The sequence below is a fragment of the Helicoverpa zea genome, chromosome 31, assembly GCF_022581195.2.
Source record: "Helicoverpa zea isolate HzStark_Cry1AcR chromosome 31, ilHelZeax1.1, whole genome shotgun sequence".
NCBI classification, from domain to species: Eukaryota; Metazoa; Arthropoda; class Insecta; order Lepidoptera; family Noctuidae; genus Helicoverpa; species Helicoverpa zea.
This window is the reverse complement of record NC_061482.1, coordinates 8,689,015-8,704,885: the sequence shown is the minus strand read 5'-3', so window position 1 is coordinate 8,704,885 and position 15,871 is coordinate 8,689,015. Positions and strand designations below refer to the sequence as shown.

Genomic DNA, 15,871 nt, shown 5'->3' with positions numbered 1-15,871 from the left:
GTTCAATATATGTTTGTTAGTATACCAGAGATTAAGCACGCCATTCTGTTCCGGTGGCCTACATTTATTAACTTTTATGGCATGAGTTCAGCGTTATAATTATGATACGAGAGATCTGACACTCGTTACTCGGGTAGCTAAATAATAAGCATTGCTTGTTAAAAGTTTCGCAGCTTACTTATTGCTGCGTATGTCGTGAACAATATTAACCTCTTTGTTTCAAAGCATAAGGGGAACTTTACAGGTGAGGGAGGTAACGGAATTTACATCACATCAGTTGTAAGATAATTGTAATTGTAGGTAGTTAAAACTTTGATCTTCTCTTCATTATAATTCTATATGGTTCCGCACTGTTTAAGACCAAATCTTTGCCTATGAAACTCCGAAACTCACGGAAATGAATACAACCCTCTGGACTAAGCAATAACTAGCTCACGGTGTTTTACTTTGCGGAATGGCTATTTAATGCTTCAGTGGAAAATTGCAGACCGTAAGTTGTCGAGTGGTCGAGTCACGGGTTCTACTTATTTACTGCCGAGCTGCGGTCGCTATTTTTGCAGATGAGAAACAAAGTTTAATTTCGATTTATCAAACCTCTGTTAGAACGATGCATTTTTATTATTATATAAACGGTTTTATTTAGCTCGACCCGTACGGTATTTGTTTGTTTGGGACAAAATTAGAAATTAAAATTTAAGTACCTTCCTGTTGTCAGATTGATCTGAAATTTGGTACACACCTTTCATTCCGATGACAATACAATAAAGTAATATCAATAAGATTGTAAATCCAAGATGGCCGCCGGTACAAAATGGTGAATTACATATTTTTCCACAACACCCTCAATATGGATGTCAAATGAAAGGGCTACACAAGTAGAATACTGTCAGCAACCCCAGCGGGTCCAACAGAGCCTAGGCCTGCCTGGGCTGCGGGATTATTCGAAAGAGTTACGGTGACCCTGGTACATAAAAGGCCTACGACGGAACACAACGGTTTTTAGTCAGTAAGAGTCTGGCACTCCCTCACCGCTGCTGACCCACAGCGGGAGGGGGGTCATTTGATGATATTTGGCGTCGTTAAAAAAAGTCATTAGAAGTCATTAGGGCTATGTATTTAGGAATTAGATTGTAATAAATTATCAGGTAAGAGACCATGTAATAATGATGCACTAAATGAATTAGATAAAATGAGGATTATTCGGTAGGCATTTTCATTAAATACTAAAAACTAGAAAATAAAAAACATTTTTACTTACCTATCAACCTACGTAGGTGGTCCCGGTCATATAAGACTAAAATAAAAACGAGGGGCCCTCTGAAATCCTACGCAAAGCAAATCTTTATACTTTGGTAAATCATGAGCTCGGCGTTCGCTGGTGAAGTCGCTACGGCTGATTATTATTGATTGTCAGAATCTCCAGTTACGATTATAGTAAGTCTATGCAATACACGCCTATTATACCGCTACGCAATGGGCCCCACATTTTTATTTTACTCCTATATGACCGGGACCACCTACGTAGGTTGATAGGTAAGTAACATTTTTTTTTATTTTCTAGTTTTCAGTGCACATAAGATAAAACCCTTTAACTTAAAAGTTTTTTTACCGATTTTTTATTTTCACTGCTGCTCGTGTTAGTTTTTGTAACAAATATTCTTCTTCTTCCTACCCTGTTACCAATTTTAATTCTGGTTGTCGCCAGTTATCATTCAAAAATTCACTGCTTTTTAGGGTTCCGTAGTAAACTAGGAACCCTTATAGTTTCGCCATGTCTGTCCGTCCGTCCGTCCGTCCTCGCTTAATCTCAGAAATCGTTGACAATAGAGGGCTGAAATTTGGTACCTATATGTATATCAGGAAGCATGGAGCAGCGGTGGGGTGGTGTTGTTCTACAAAAAAGGTGATTACAGCCTATTGAAGAATTACAGACCCATCACGCTTCTAAGTCATGTTTATGAGCTATTTTCAAGGTTGTCACGAACCGTCTCGAACACAGACTTGATAACTTCCATCCTACCGAACAAGCCCGTTTCCGGAGTGGCTATAGTACCATAGACCACATCCACATACGCTGTGGCAAGTTGTAGGTACAGAAGACCGAGGAGTTAAACTTGCCATTATGCTTAGCGTTTGTGGACTATGAGAAAGCCTTCAATTCGGTGGAAACATACCCACCGCAGTTTACGGACACTCATTGTGAAATAACGACCGCCGACACGGCCTGTATAAAACAAGTGTTTTATAGACAAAAGAAAAATCGAAGATAAAAATTATATGATACACGAAAAAAAACTTTGGGTGCAACGCTTCGTGAAGCTGAATTTACTGCCGGGAAGAGCTTTGGCCTACAACGCTGCCGACAATAACATGCACCGCACTGCGACTTTTATGCGACATGGGTTATCTTTTATTTATCAGACCCAGCAAAATGTTATAGGCATTATTAGGCATATCGAATACAGAAAAATCTACATCTTTTATGAAAAAAATCTTTACGTAAGCAGTAATTGGATCTTTTTCCGTCCTAGAAGAAATTTTCTGGTGGGACTTCAATTTTCTCCTGCTCGACCACACGTAACAAGTTTGCGCTACATTGAACTGCGTCAAAGCTTACTCATCTTCAGAAGTTGGTTTGGAAATCGGTGGTGTTATCCTCATCAAACATCTTAATACATCACACATCAATTAAATACAAATAAAGCGATATAAGTCCAATAATACAGTCAAAAAATAAATCTTAACTTTTTATTTTCAAGTTTTGTTTTAGCGTAATTCGCCGAAACGCAAATCGTATGCCGTTAAATCAGTACAATAAACAAATGCTCCAACTCAATCAGTCAATGCTGACACTCTTTCATTTACATATCTACCGTTTAAAAATTTAGAAATCTTGCTATAATAATTCTATTACTAAATTCTTAAATTCCTGATATTTTACTCGATTGAATTACTGATGTATGACACGTCTCTGTTTCTTAGTTATCCACTTATTAACCCGTGGACAATGGTGTGGGTTATATGTTCACCTATTTATATTGTAAAACTTATAGTTTAAATTTTAAACATGTTACTGTTTTTTGTCTCCAATAAATAAAATAAAATAAAATTAACGTTACAGGATGGAGGATGTCTCTTCAGTGTCAAAAACAGATTAAAAATACTCCAATAAAATCATTTAATTTAAGTTTTGAAATTTATGAACCAAAACTAATATTTTCCTACTATTTGTGGCCTAAGCAACCTAAATATCACCTATTTTTCTCTTTCGAATTCTCAAGGAGCAAAACATGCGAATTACGACCGCTGCAATCGGTGATCGCCATGGAGGACCGCAATCTCGACGCATTCACTGGCAGCTTCGAATATCTCCTTGCTTCTCTGCAAAACTGCAGGCAACGGCTTTATGGTATGAGTAAAATAATAGAACAATATCGTTGGACTATTGAGCTGAAATATCAGTATAATTAAACATTTTACACAGACTATTTACTGGATCTCTCGGTATTTCATCGAATTCTGGACACAAGACTTCACCTATGATAATTTAATCGATGGTTGTGAGATTGTACCCTTATCTACATAGTTATTTTCGTCAATTGGTTCGGCTTAGTTGTTATGTCGTGGTTGAGTAACAAACAACTGACTTTCGCATTTGCAATAGGTATTAGTTAGGCAAGTCTCAAAACCAATTTGCAAACTGTCGTATAGGCAGCCAATTTCCAATCCAGTATTACAACTTCCACCGTTATTGAATGTGATTTATTTTCATATTTCTCTTTAATTCCTGGAAAAATACGGCTATTTTTTATCTTAAGCTGTTTAAATCTCAAATCTACTAGTAGTTGGGAAATAGTCGTTTGTTTCTTACCCTTTATCCGTTGGGTTCGTTGGATGGTCTTCCTAAGTTTTACAATTTATTTTAAAACGTTTGCATATTGCAAATATACACATATAGAATTATTTCACAATCAAAGGGTGTGGTGTTTATTAAAACAAAAAAAAAAATAATATATTAGGCGTCAAATATTCCAATGTCATATTACTTGACGTGACAACACGCAAATTATTATCAGCAAATAGGAATGCATACTCTATTATACACAGTGCATTTCGTGATATTAATTGTTTGGGAATATAATATTTATTTAAAACGCGAGGGACAAACTATTGTATCAGACAGGTAAGTATGTAGGTCAGACATCAAATAGATTTTTTTACACCAACAGTTAGAATAGAAAAGCAATATAAATGAAATGTTAGTAATTAGCGGATTTATTATTATACGTATAACATCCAAAGGTCAATGACTCGCTGACTCACACATACACACATTGCGAAATTTCGGAAACAACAAGAGCTCGATGTTTCATATTTTGCTTGGGAATCTCTTTAAGATGCGCACTAAGACAAGATTGCGGAAAATACTTACCCCCTTGATAAGAAATACTAGTGGACGAAGTTCAATTTATACAAGCTGTTGATTTGTATCCGTGCCATATCAAATCAACAAAAAAATTGGTACGTATTTTTTTTTTCTGAATTCTGTCAATGTCATACATTCGTATTTAAACTTGGCGCGCTTGTTACTGGCCTTAAAACCGTTCTGCGCCCTCACACAAACGCAAACAAAGCATACGCAACAATCATTCATAATTTTCATTCATAAAATTGGATTACTTCTGAAATGCTACGACATTACAATGACAAAAAAAAACAGTGCATTTTAGCTATTTCCCGTCTACTGTAATTCCAATCGATTATTTACGTATTGTATGTCCTCCTACTGAACTATGGCACAAATGCAAATCAATACCTTGTATAGGTACCATCTGCAAGTTGCCAAACTCGATTATGCCATAAGACTTGTCAACGTTAAAAGTTTTTATCTATACTAATATTATAAAGAGGAAAACTTTGTTTGTTTGTTTGGTTGTAATGGATAAACTCAAAAACTACTGGACCGATTTAGTTAGTAGAATAGTTTACGTTTACAGATGTTTTTTTTTTGTAATTAATCATCGTGATAATAGCTAACACCTGAAAAAAGCAGTTTGGCTAAACATTCTAGAACTTACATATAATTTTATCTGAAGTTCAAAATTACTGTTGGAGTTCAGTAGCCAAAAATGTTAAGGGCTTAAAAAAATTAATAAGGGGTTTCTAAGCAGGTTTCTAATTTGAACTCCAGAAAAAATTTTATTTAAGTTCTAGAATGTTTAGCCAAACTGCTTTTTTCAGGTGTTAGCTACTATCATGATGATTAATTACACAAAAAAACATCTGTATACGTTAGGAAAAAAAGATAAAATAGAAAAAACAATGTTGAAATGAAAATTACGGAAAAAAATTAAAAACAATTCTAGCTCCTAAACTACAAAAAATCGCTGAACATACATGGGGGTGATTCGGATACCCCACAGCATAGAGCTTCTAAATTTTTCTTTTGGACGCCTATGGATAGGCCACCCTGTATTTTTAATAATACTTACATTATTTATCTTTTATAGTGCTATGTATGCTTCGCAACATGATTTATTATTTAAGATGTAACAACAGTAAGAATAAGTCTAAGTGAGTCTAGGCACACTATGGAAAGTTTCCCGGGCATATATGAAAGGAAGTTTTCGCAGGCTCTTGACACCCTACACAAATAAGCTTGATATTGTGTCTCTGAGATATGGGTTGTATCAAATGTAGGGCAGGCATCTCCGTGGTTTACCACATTGGGGAGTACAGAGATTAAACAAATAGACGCACACAAGCAAATATTATTTGCACTCATGTTGATATTCGCAACGTGTAGTGTTTACATTCAGTTAGCAATTTCACTTGTTGTGACCGCGCAATATTTGAACAATCGCGATTGTAAAATATTGTTACTGAAACAAACATTAAAGTGTTTTGGACTCCAAATATTGTTAAAATATATTTAGAGTAAGTATTTTTTCACTTTAACAAAACCACAAAGAACAAAGAGAGGTAATAATTCAGTTAACGTACCTACTTACTTTGTCTGACTTAAAATTACAAATAAAGTATTCTTCATCATCATCATCTTTCGAGCCCTTTTTCCAACTATGTTGGGGTCGGCTTCCAGTTTAATCGGATGCAGTTGAGTACCAGTGTTTTGGGCACGGGCAATCTTCATTATACATTAATTTTGTACATTTTTAGATAGCCATTAGGTACCTACTAGTTCTAGTTACAGCCTTTTTTATCGTCCCACTGCTGGGCACACTCTCTCACACGGAGAAGGATTGAGCGTTAATAGCCATTGCTAATATTAATCAATATTATATTGTAATAATTATCTCATTGATAGATTGCTAGACAGTCAGAATCAAGGGTGTTTTAATTAGGAGAAAAATAATCAAAAATGTAATTTTAGTCGTGTATGCTGGCTACTCCATATTTTTCATAGCAATGTTCTAATATTAAAAATGCTCCAAAAACCTCTCCGAAACCTTGAAGCCTTGAACAGAGGCATGAAAGGTCAAGACAAAGTGTGTCTGCATGGGTCCCAGCCTCCCCCCTCTCACTGATGTGAGCCCTTCATGTAGTGGTCTGATTCCAGACGTACTTTCTACATACCTCTGTGATTTTTAGCAAATTATATTTTTATACGTTAGTATTATTAGGTAGGTTTATACCTAACGTACTTTGTTTTGTAAGTAATTATAAAAACTTCTTAAACAAATTCCAAAACTCTAATAATTTGCATATTTTTAATCAATACAAATCTAATGAGTAACGAACCCCAAAAACTATGATTACTCATGACTGGTTGATTTTTTGCAACGAACTTTATTAGGTGTATCCTACTCCGCGGGTGTACGAGAACTTAATCTAGGTTCTGTAACGTAAGTTCCAAACGGTTTCGGAAGTAAGTACAATTTATAAGTCTGTAAAATCAAGTGAGATTTATTTTCCGTGGTGTCGCGCACAGATTTGAAGTTTTAATGCGAAGGAGTCCGGTTGTGTAGTAATTAGGAGGTGAGTACGCGTCGCATCGGCTGCGGCGGCGCGACGGTCGATAGCTGGAGCGACAGGCGGTGCCGGGCCGGGTCACGCCTGCCGCGATCGATAGCGACGCGGCGGCGGGAGCCGGACACGGGAGCAGCAGTCCGCCTCGCACACCGGCGACGAGCGGCGAGCGAGCGAGCGCGGCCGCACATACAGCGCCAGCCCCCATGCGCCTCGCGCTCGCGTCATGAGCGGCGCCCGCCCCCGCTCCGCGCCGCTGCTGCTGGCGCTCGCGGCCGCCTTCCTCCCGCAAGCCAACCATGTCGCGTGAGTACCAGCTTCTGCTGCATACCACCACTATTTACCAACAGCCTCTCACTAAATGTCTCCATGCACATTAAACTTAAGTACAGTTTCACGAAAAGCTGAGATCATAAATCCCAACGGGTTAATAAACTGGAGTGGATTAAATCTATGATGTGGAACAATTTTCATTTATAGCAAAAATTTAACAACCTTATCAATTGAAATAAAATAATGCATTTTGAAGTTTTACAATCAGGTTAGAAATATTACCTAGATTCATTAATATCATTAATGCAACTATGAATAAACCTTCGATTTAGATGTAGTGTGGTTTATAAGCAAGCTGAAACTACTTAACGACTTTAGAACCAAACTCTTATTTACCCTTGAGACTGACAGTTCGTTAACTCCGCTTGATAAATGAATTTATTAAGTTCTTTCTATACTAATTTATTCTGCCCTTATTCTATTGATTTTATCTCAATGGATGAATCGTAAAATTTAAGGTAGGTAAGTAGGTACGTAGGTACATATACTTAAGCGAAAATGTTTCACTATAATATTATTGAAACTTAAGTTTAGGTATATCTTTTATGATAACCTGTATATGAACATATAAATAGTCCATAATAATACACAAACCAAACGAACCACATTTTATAAATTCGCGATGGAGCTGTAAAAGTAATATGGTCATATTCGCTTTTTGAATAGAATATTATGTGCGCACTCAAGCCGCGTGTAACCAACTGAGATTTGCCTAAGTAGATTCAGAAATAGGAACAAATATTACCCATTCGAGTGCGCCCCACTATTTTCCTGCGTCGCTGTAATATGTAAATGTGCCGAAAACCTCCGCACATCATGCGCCAAATCTTCGTAGGACGTTTTCACATGTGACTCTGCTATTTGAGGCGCAATGTGAGGTCTTGCTATCATGTATAGTAATTAGTTCCATAACGGTGTCGGGACCGGATGACGTCACAAGCCACTCGTACCTTGTAATTCGCCTTTATGTTTGCGTACAAAGCCTTTTCACACTAGCACTTTGCAGCTTCGAAGAAACTAAAAGCAATGGTGTTTTTGACAATGACTTGCTGTGCAAAGACACTGTGACTACTTTAATTTTACAAAGAGTTCTGGTAACACTTGGCTAAGGCCTGGCGTGAGTAAATACCCAATGACATACCTGGTAAAGAGGTACTTATATGCAAATATTTGAACATTTTAAGAAGTATACCTGTTTTTTAGCACTATATTAAATATTACACCTGTAATTAAATAGAATCCAGCGAAGGTGAAAACCAGATAAAAGTCAAATTAAATTTTTATGAAACATTTTACGGCGCCTTTACTGATTTAATTAATATAAATCTGTGAAACCCACAGATTATTATTTACTTAAGTTTGCTCTTTCAAGCAGTCATAAGCAATTTAATCACGTTGAACATAACCTAATCTATTTGCGGTGAGGCACCTAATTGCATAGCCTTGTGCCCATTTTAGATACAGTCAATATTAACATTAAGCCAGAACTAATTACACAGGTTATTTTTACACAATACAACTATAGGTAAGTAAAATGAAACTAAATAATATAACGAATTTTGAAGTAAAAGACAGTGTGTATTGAATTTATTTCTTACCGTGTCCAAAGTCTATGATAATAAATAAGTAGGTACATTAATTAAGACTATACTGAAAGTTAATTTTAATGTTTCCTCACTTATAGTGTTTTAGTTAATTTTGAACTTCACCTTACCCCACCGTTTGAAAGAAATTATTTCCTAAGATATACTAAGCATAATATAAATGGCATTACTTTTTTTAACAATTAACATTTTACATAAATATAAACACCTAAAAATAATCTTATATATCGTCCGCGAAGAGCGAAAAGTGTAAGTCCGAAAAAAATCGAAAATGAGTTATCAATGTCATCAACATCACAATACGTCATTGTCGTTTTATTTTCGGACTTAGTGACTTTTCGCTCTACGGGGACGATATAGCCAAGCAGAGAACCTCGAGCTGCGCAAATATATGTAGTAGCCTTACGAAGGACATATGTATTCGAGCACTTGGTTGACACTTCCCGGGACCCGAAGGTTGGCTTTTATTGCACACGACGTTTGAGCATTGTCATCCAATGTGGCAATGCTGCCAGCCTTTTCAGTACTTTACCGAGTGACAGCAATGAGGACCAAAAAAGTTGTGGTGGCCTAGTGGGTAAAGAACCAACCCCTCAAGTATGAGGACGTGGGTTCGACTCGAGGTCAGGCAAGTCCCAACGCAACTTTTCTAAGTTTGTAGGTACCTTCTAAGTATATCTTGGACACCAATGGCTGTGTTTCGGATGGCACGTTAAACTGTTGGTGCCGGCTGTCATTGAACATCCTTGGCAATCGTTACGGGTAGTCAGAAGCCAGTAAGTTTGACACCAGTCTAACCTATCCAAGGACTTACTTAGTGAATGGTCGCACTGACGCAGGTACAAAAACATGATTAATAAGATTATAAACTCCACATTCTAGAAATTTCATAGCTTTAGTCTATCTCAACGATTTTAGGGATCGAGGTCAAACAGCGAATGATTTTGTGATAAAAAGCTCTACCTCACCAAAACTTTATTATAACATCATCTATTTCATTTGAATGTCACGCTTAGTCCTGCTATTTTGTGACACATGTCGAATAATATTAAAAAAAAAAACTCATAGGCTGGCTACGCTTTAATAAAAATACGGTTACAACACGAACAATGCTAGTTTAAAAATTACTAAGTATTACTATTAAATCATAAAGTAGGTTATCTTAAATAAAAACCTGGAAAACATTACGTGCCATGTTGACGTAATTAAAGTTTAATACCTACTGGAAAAAGTTTGAAATCGGATTTTTTAACCTGTTCGAGTTGCTTTAACGCGCAGAACTTGTATTTGCATACACGATCGAGACTCACGCGACGGTGTACACGCGAACACGTATTTAGCCGTCAGCCTTGTAACTAGCCTTAGGTACAACATTTTGTAAATAACTCAATGATACGAATTGTTCAACAGTCCTATGCATTGATTAGATTTTTTTTTTAATGTTATTGTACTTAATCTTATGTGCCATGTTAAACAAAATAAAATACCTTTATGCTTATCACGTGCTTTTATGATGAATATTATGATATCATTCTGAATGTGAAATAAAAAAAACTATTCAATGTTGACATGACGGGAACTTAAAGCCAATTAAAATAGGCGTAGAAATAGTTGGTGGAAAATATTAGCTAGTCAGCAGAGTGGTACCGGAAGCACATGAGTATCGCCACTCAGAAACCTATTACACCCCACTAACCGAATCGCCTAAGTAACTTTTGTTTAGTGACGTTTCATTTACAAGTCTTGATGAGATTTCCCAATTTTATATTTGTTATTGAGCCTATAGAAATAAATAACTGAAAGTGAACACTTATCTTAATATCGACTATTTTAGTGTTGAGATAGAGGGTAACCATTCCTATGTAGGTAAGTACCTTTTGGTTTGTAGCGTAGCCAGCGTATTAATTTCGTTATTATTTTTACGTGTTTTAACTAACTGATATTATTTAAATGAGCATTTGTATAATTTATAGATTAAAACAAAATATAACTAACTAATCGTTTTCGTGTGCATAGTATTTAAGAATGAAATAGGGTTACGATTTATTACTTACTGTCATGCACACTTTTTTTTTGATCAACCATTTTTATAGAAATGATCAATATTTAAAACTATTGATATTGCACGATATCGATTTTTATTTATATCATCGGAGGCATTAGCCAATAACTTATTAATTCGGCTTTATTTGATTGTTATAATGTTGTTTCATGTTTGTCATACCAAGTTACTGTACTGTATATGTATGTTTGTTTAGTAGGTAAATGTATCTATGCATAAAAATGGCAAACGACACATATACAAAAAAAGGGTTTTCAATAAAAGAGTAAAATAAATTATCTTATCCAGCCTTGTTTTAGGATCTAACGTTAGGTTTTAGGTTGTTCTAAAGCCTTGCTCAGATTTACCTCAACATCACAAATGCCTAAATGGAAAAGGTGGTAAAGGTTCTTTGTGGTCAATATTCTATTCTAATATGATTACCAAGTACACCACCTCAGTACCAGACAGATTCGATGATGTTGGACTGACACGATTTACCATAGATTGAACTCGCTCTGAAGTTGCATAGTGTTTTATGTATCTACGGTTATTGCATATAAATGTTTAAAGGTCCATCCATGTATTAGTAGAGAAATTGGGTCAGGGTTGCGTTTAGGAAGCAAGCATACCTAAGTATCGTTTTATTTATGCGTGTACAATCTTCCCTTATTTGTTTATTTGTATACTTCTTCTTGATTTATTGATAAATACACACATTTAAATTGCAACTAAATTGTCGCAGTCGTTTCATTTATATTGCGTTTCTTTCTAAACTAAGCATTTGGAACGCTTCAATGTAAATCAATACGACGGTACAATTGTTCAGCTACTCTTACAAGCAACTGAAAGTCGGTATGATCAAATACCTTCAAATATTGAGAATCAAAAATTAAAGGGTTCCGTTTAATGTTGCCACGTCAAAACCTTATTTAAATCGAAAAGTTTGAATATGCAATGACTGTAGGAGAGATATGGTAGTGTACTGAATGTTAAAGAAGCGCGGCAAATTGAGAGAGGAGCGCACAAAACGAGACCTTGTTCCCCAAAATACAAGAGCAAATTTGTCCCTTTCAGGGGAGTCCCGCGTACCGCGCAGGGCAGGTTCGCCTCGCCCTCGCTCCGAGATACGCCGTCTATTTTTAGCTAGCTGAAAAAAGGCGTCAAGTCCCTTAAAAATTTAAGTTCAATGCGTACGTTCCCGGTGACTTGCGTGCGAGCGTTCTTTATTTAGAGCTTGTGTAAAGCTTTAGGAGAATTGTATTGACATTGATTATGTGCCAGTGTCGAACATAATAAATGTTTAGATAAAAAGGATCTAATAATAGAGAAATACGGTTTGTGATGAAACAATTAATTTACAGTTTCGATTTTTTCAAAATATATTCGATTGTAGCTAAATTTCATGTGTGTTTATGTACCTATCCCTGAGTGCCTGAGCAAAACTAAGCACGCCGCGCTGTGGGATAATAATCGGATCCTTGGTATTGTTTATTATTGCGTTCCATTCTTCTGTTATGTAACAATGACTTTATTAATAGCAGAAATGTAACACATTTTTACTAGCTTTTTTGTGTATATTGACGAAGTTTTGTTAACTTCCCGAAGATTTTTTTTGATGACTTTTCTTTAACAGTCTTCATTCCAACATGGCTGGGAAAAGGCTCAGAAGGTAATGATGAGTATGATGATTTCTATAATAGTCTTCGATGACCGGAAAATATTATTCTTTCCTGATTCTAATAATTGAAAATATTTAGTATCATTATAACCTATTATTTAAATGAATGTTATTTTCTTTGCTAAACTGCGGGACAAAGAAAAAGCGACAAGTTAATTTAGAAACGGGTGGAGTACACTCGTAGACGAGTGCTTTATCGAAAACAGTTCAAGTATCATCAACCTTTTAAAAACGTTGTCGTGCTTAAATGGGACTATTACCGTTTTGTGATTAATTAACAACATCTTGATCTGTATACATAAAACTTTTTAAAGGTTTATCGTTGAATAGGTATTTAGTATTTACGAGTAAGGGTTCAGTAAAATATTTTAGAAAATAGCTTTTATAGAATTAAGATTTAAGATAAAGCTATAGGCTTATATAATTATATACAGGAATGAATTTTAAGCAGTGCAAAAAAACTCGTGGTCCAGAATCACTAACAGAACATTTGTTAATCTTCAGTATTTTTTTTTATCCGTACTAAAATCAGCAAAATATGGATACTAACTATCCTTACGCGCGCTGAGCAGCGCTCGCGTCAGTAAACCGATTTCGCGTTGCCGCCGTGCTTACTATGGCGACTCAGTTTCAAAATAAACATCTTTCGCTATCATCAATAACTATTCTTTTTTGTACGAAAACACAACAAAATAAAAATATACATAACTACAAAACTTATTTAACTGCGTTTTCGCAACGTTTTTTAACTGAATAAAATTCATTCCTGTAAGAAAAATTTATAATAGGTATAAAGCTTGTAATTTAACTTAGTTTGCAAGCATTTTTTAAAAACTTACTACTTTACATATTTTATAATCCTGAACGTATCTCTGTCAATAAAAGACAACTTTAAAATCTGTTCACGCAATCAAAAATTACCAACGACTACCCAACATGCAGAACCCATCTAGTTTTTACAAATTAGTTACGCAATTTCCCGAGAGATGTCGCCGTAAGTCGGGCTACTTTGCGATGTTAAGTTTTTTTTTCAGAGTTGATGCGGTCGGGATATATTATGTATGGGCTAGAATCAGAAACCTGCACTCCGCGTGGTCTGACACGCTCTCCGCCTGTTCTTATAGCCTGAGATTGAAAGGATCATAAAACGCTCATTCAAAAGCGAAATAGATATCCATTAGACATGAATTAACTTTACATATTTTCAATTATCAAACAACCTCCCACACACATAGCCATTGCAGCGGTAGCATTTATGTGAAACATTTTATGCGATAACCGCTTCCGCTGCCGCCGACGAAGTTAGTCGGTCACCTCCACATATCGCACTCCTAGCTACGTCAAGCACATCGCTGCCTGGTTCAAAAATACCTTAGACATACGTATTGTGCATTTACGAGTTTTGCATATTTGTTGGGACCACTCAGTGTTGGCAAGAATCCGCGTTTGCAAAGCTTTAAAAGTTATTTGACTGAAAAGCCTTTGATGCCGGAACCGCATTTTCAGTAGTAGGTACGATTACGAACTGTAAACGAATCTATTTCGATTAATTTACTGCAGTCTAGTAAAGTGGCTACTTTTGAATTATTTGTACTTATTTTACGGCATGACGACAACAACACGACAAAATAAATAGAACGATATTGGTTTGAAAGGTGAGTAGAAAATAGATTCGTTTTAAAAATGAATGAGCTGGACAACAGTCAGAAACGAAAAATTAATATTTAATTATTGAAATCTATGGAAGAAAACAATATTAGCCTGAATGATGGGTAATATGAAAATGCGAAGATATCACAAATAACTCGTTGAAACTACATGGGAGCGTTCCAAATGTCCAAATGATCATTATGCTAAAGCGATTGTTGTATTTTGAAGCTTATGGTGTAGGTAACCTTTATGAGTTTTCAGCCACTCCGTGTCGATATAGCGTGAATAAAGGCAAGCACAATTATTGCTTCATAAAATAACTGGAAATTTGACAGATCCAATCCAGAAATTTTACAGAAGCTATCACAAGACACGTTTTTGTTACAAACAGTTAATTCACTGTTCACGTGGATCTGTAAATGTTTACGCGTATTCCGCTGATTTTATCAATTCAGTCCAATCTTGCATTATCTTTTTAAATGCAGCGTTAAATTAAATGACTACGAGACATTTGAAAATAGGTCACTTCAATAAATATTTACCTATTGCCTACTGACGTAGGGCTATGCGGTATCTCTGACCTGTTGGAAGCTAAAGTATTGATATATTTAGGTTTTGATATTTTCTTAACGTAGTCTTGTTCTACTCAAAAGTGCATTGCTTATATTTTCATCATCAACATTAATCTTAAATTCTCTGAAAAATTACGAATACATCAGAATTTATGGATTTTAGGAAGTAAGTCAAAGTAACGGTTTGCAAAGCAATACTTTTCTTTTCTTTAAAAAGGATATAAATTAAATGTTTCTTCCCGAGCCAGACCTAATGGGTATTTCCCATTAAGGAAATTCAAAAGTACCGAAGGTTGAAAGCAAAAGTTTTCGAGTCTGTTGAAGAAATGTGGTGGTGTTTCACAATGAGAGTCAGACAAACTTCACCAGAGTTTATCCGACTTCATCAGGGTGGTTCAATGGTATTTCTTGGTACCTATTACTGCTTATTTCTTAGAACGAAGAAATATTGTTACCTAATAATACATATACTATAAACTAAAGAATAAAAAACAGAAGGACAAAACATAATGATTTATTCTCGTGTATATGACTATTGTTGGTACAGAGCACTAGGCGCTTTATTGAAGCTGTTGGAAAATTGGCTCGCGCGACAAATTATAGTGGTTAAAAATGTGGGCGCGGCTGCCTAACATAACCATAAGCATTCCGATATTGTCAAATGAAAAACGCAGTAAATATGGTTCTGCAGCAGTAGGATTTAATACTTAATTATGATTCGATAGCAGCTTGCACCGTGTTCTTGGAAACTATAATTAACTACGTAAAGCAACATGAGCTATACCTGTAAATAATAACATTATATTTTATGTTACATACGAGACACCAAAATTAGATAATTTTGTCGCGATAAAATAGTACTTTATTGAAGTATCGAGTAGTCGCATGTCCTTGCTCTAATTGCAATACCGTGTACCGTGACGTAGCACGAAGCTTCAAAGGTTATCGTACGTTATACACGAACCCTTTGAATATCAAGTTCAGACATATTGAATTTAATGAA

General features: G+C 35.7%; 1 long non-coding RNA gene across 1 annotated transcript; it reads right to left on the bottom strand.

Moving 5' to 3' along the window:
- Positions 1–3,439: 3,439 nt before the first annotated feature.
- On the bottom strand, positions 3,440–3,994 carry LOC124645466. Its single transcript, XR_006986237.1, has 3 exons — positions 3,872–3,994; positions 3,538–3,787; positions 3,440–3,450 (listed from the first exon to the last, which is right to left on the bottom strand). It is a non-coding gene; the product is annotated as an uncharacterized LOC124645466 (long non-coding RNA).
- Between the last annotated feature and the right edge of the window lie 11,877 nt (positions 3,995–15,871).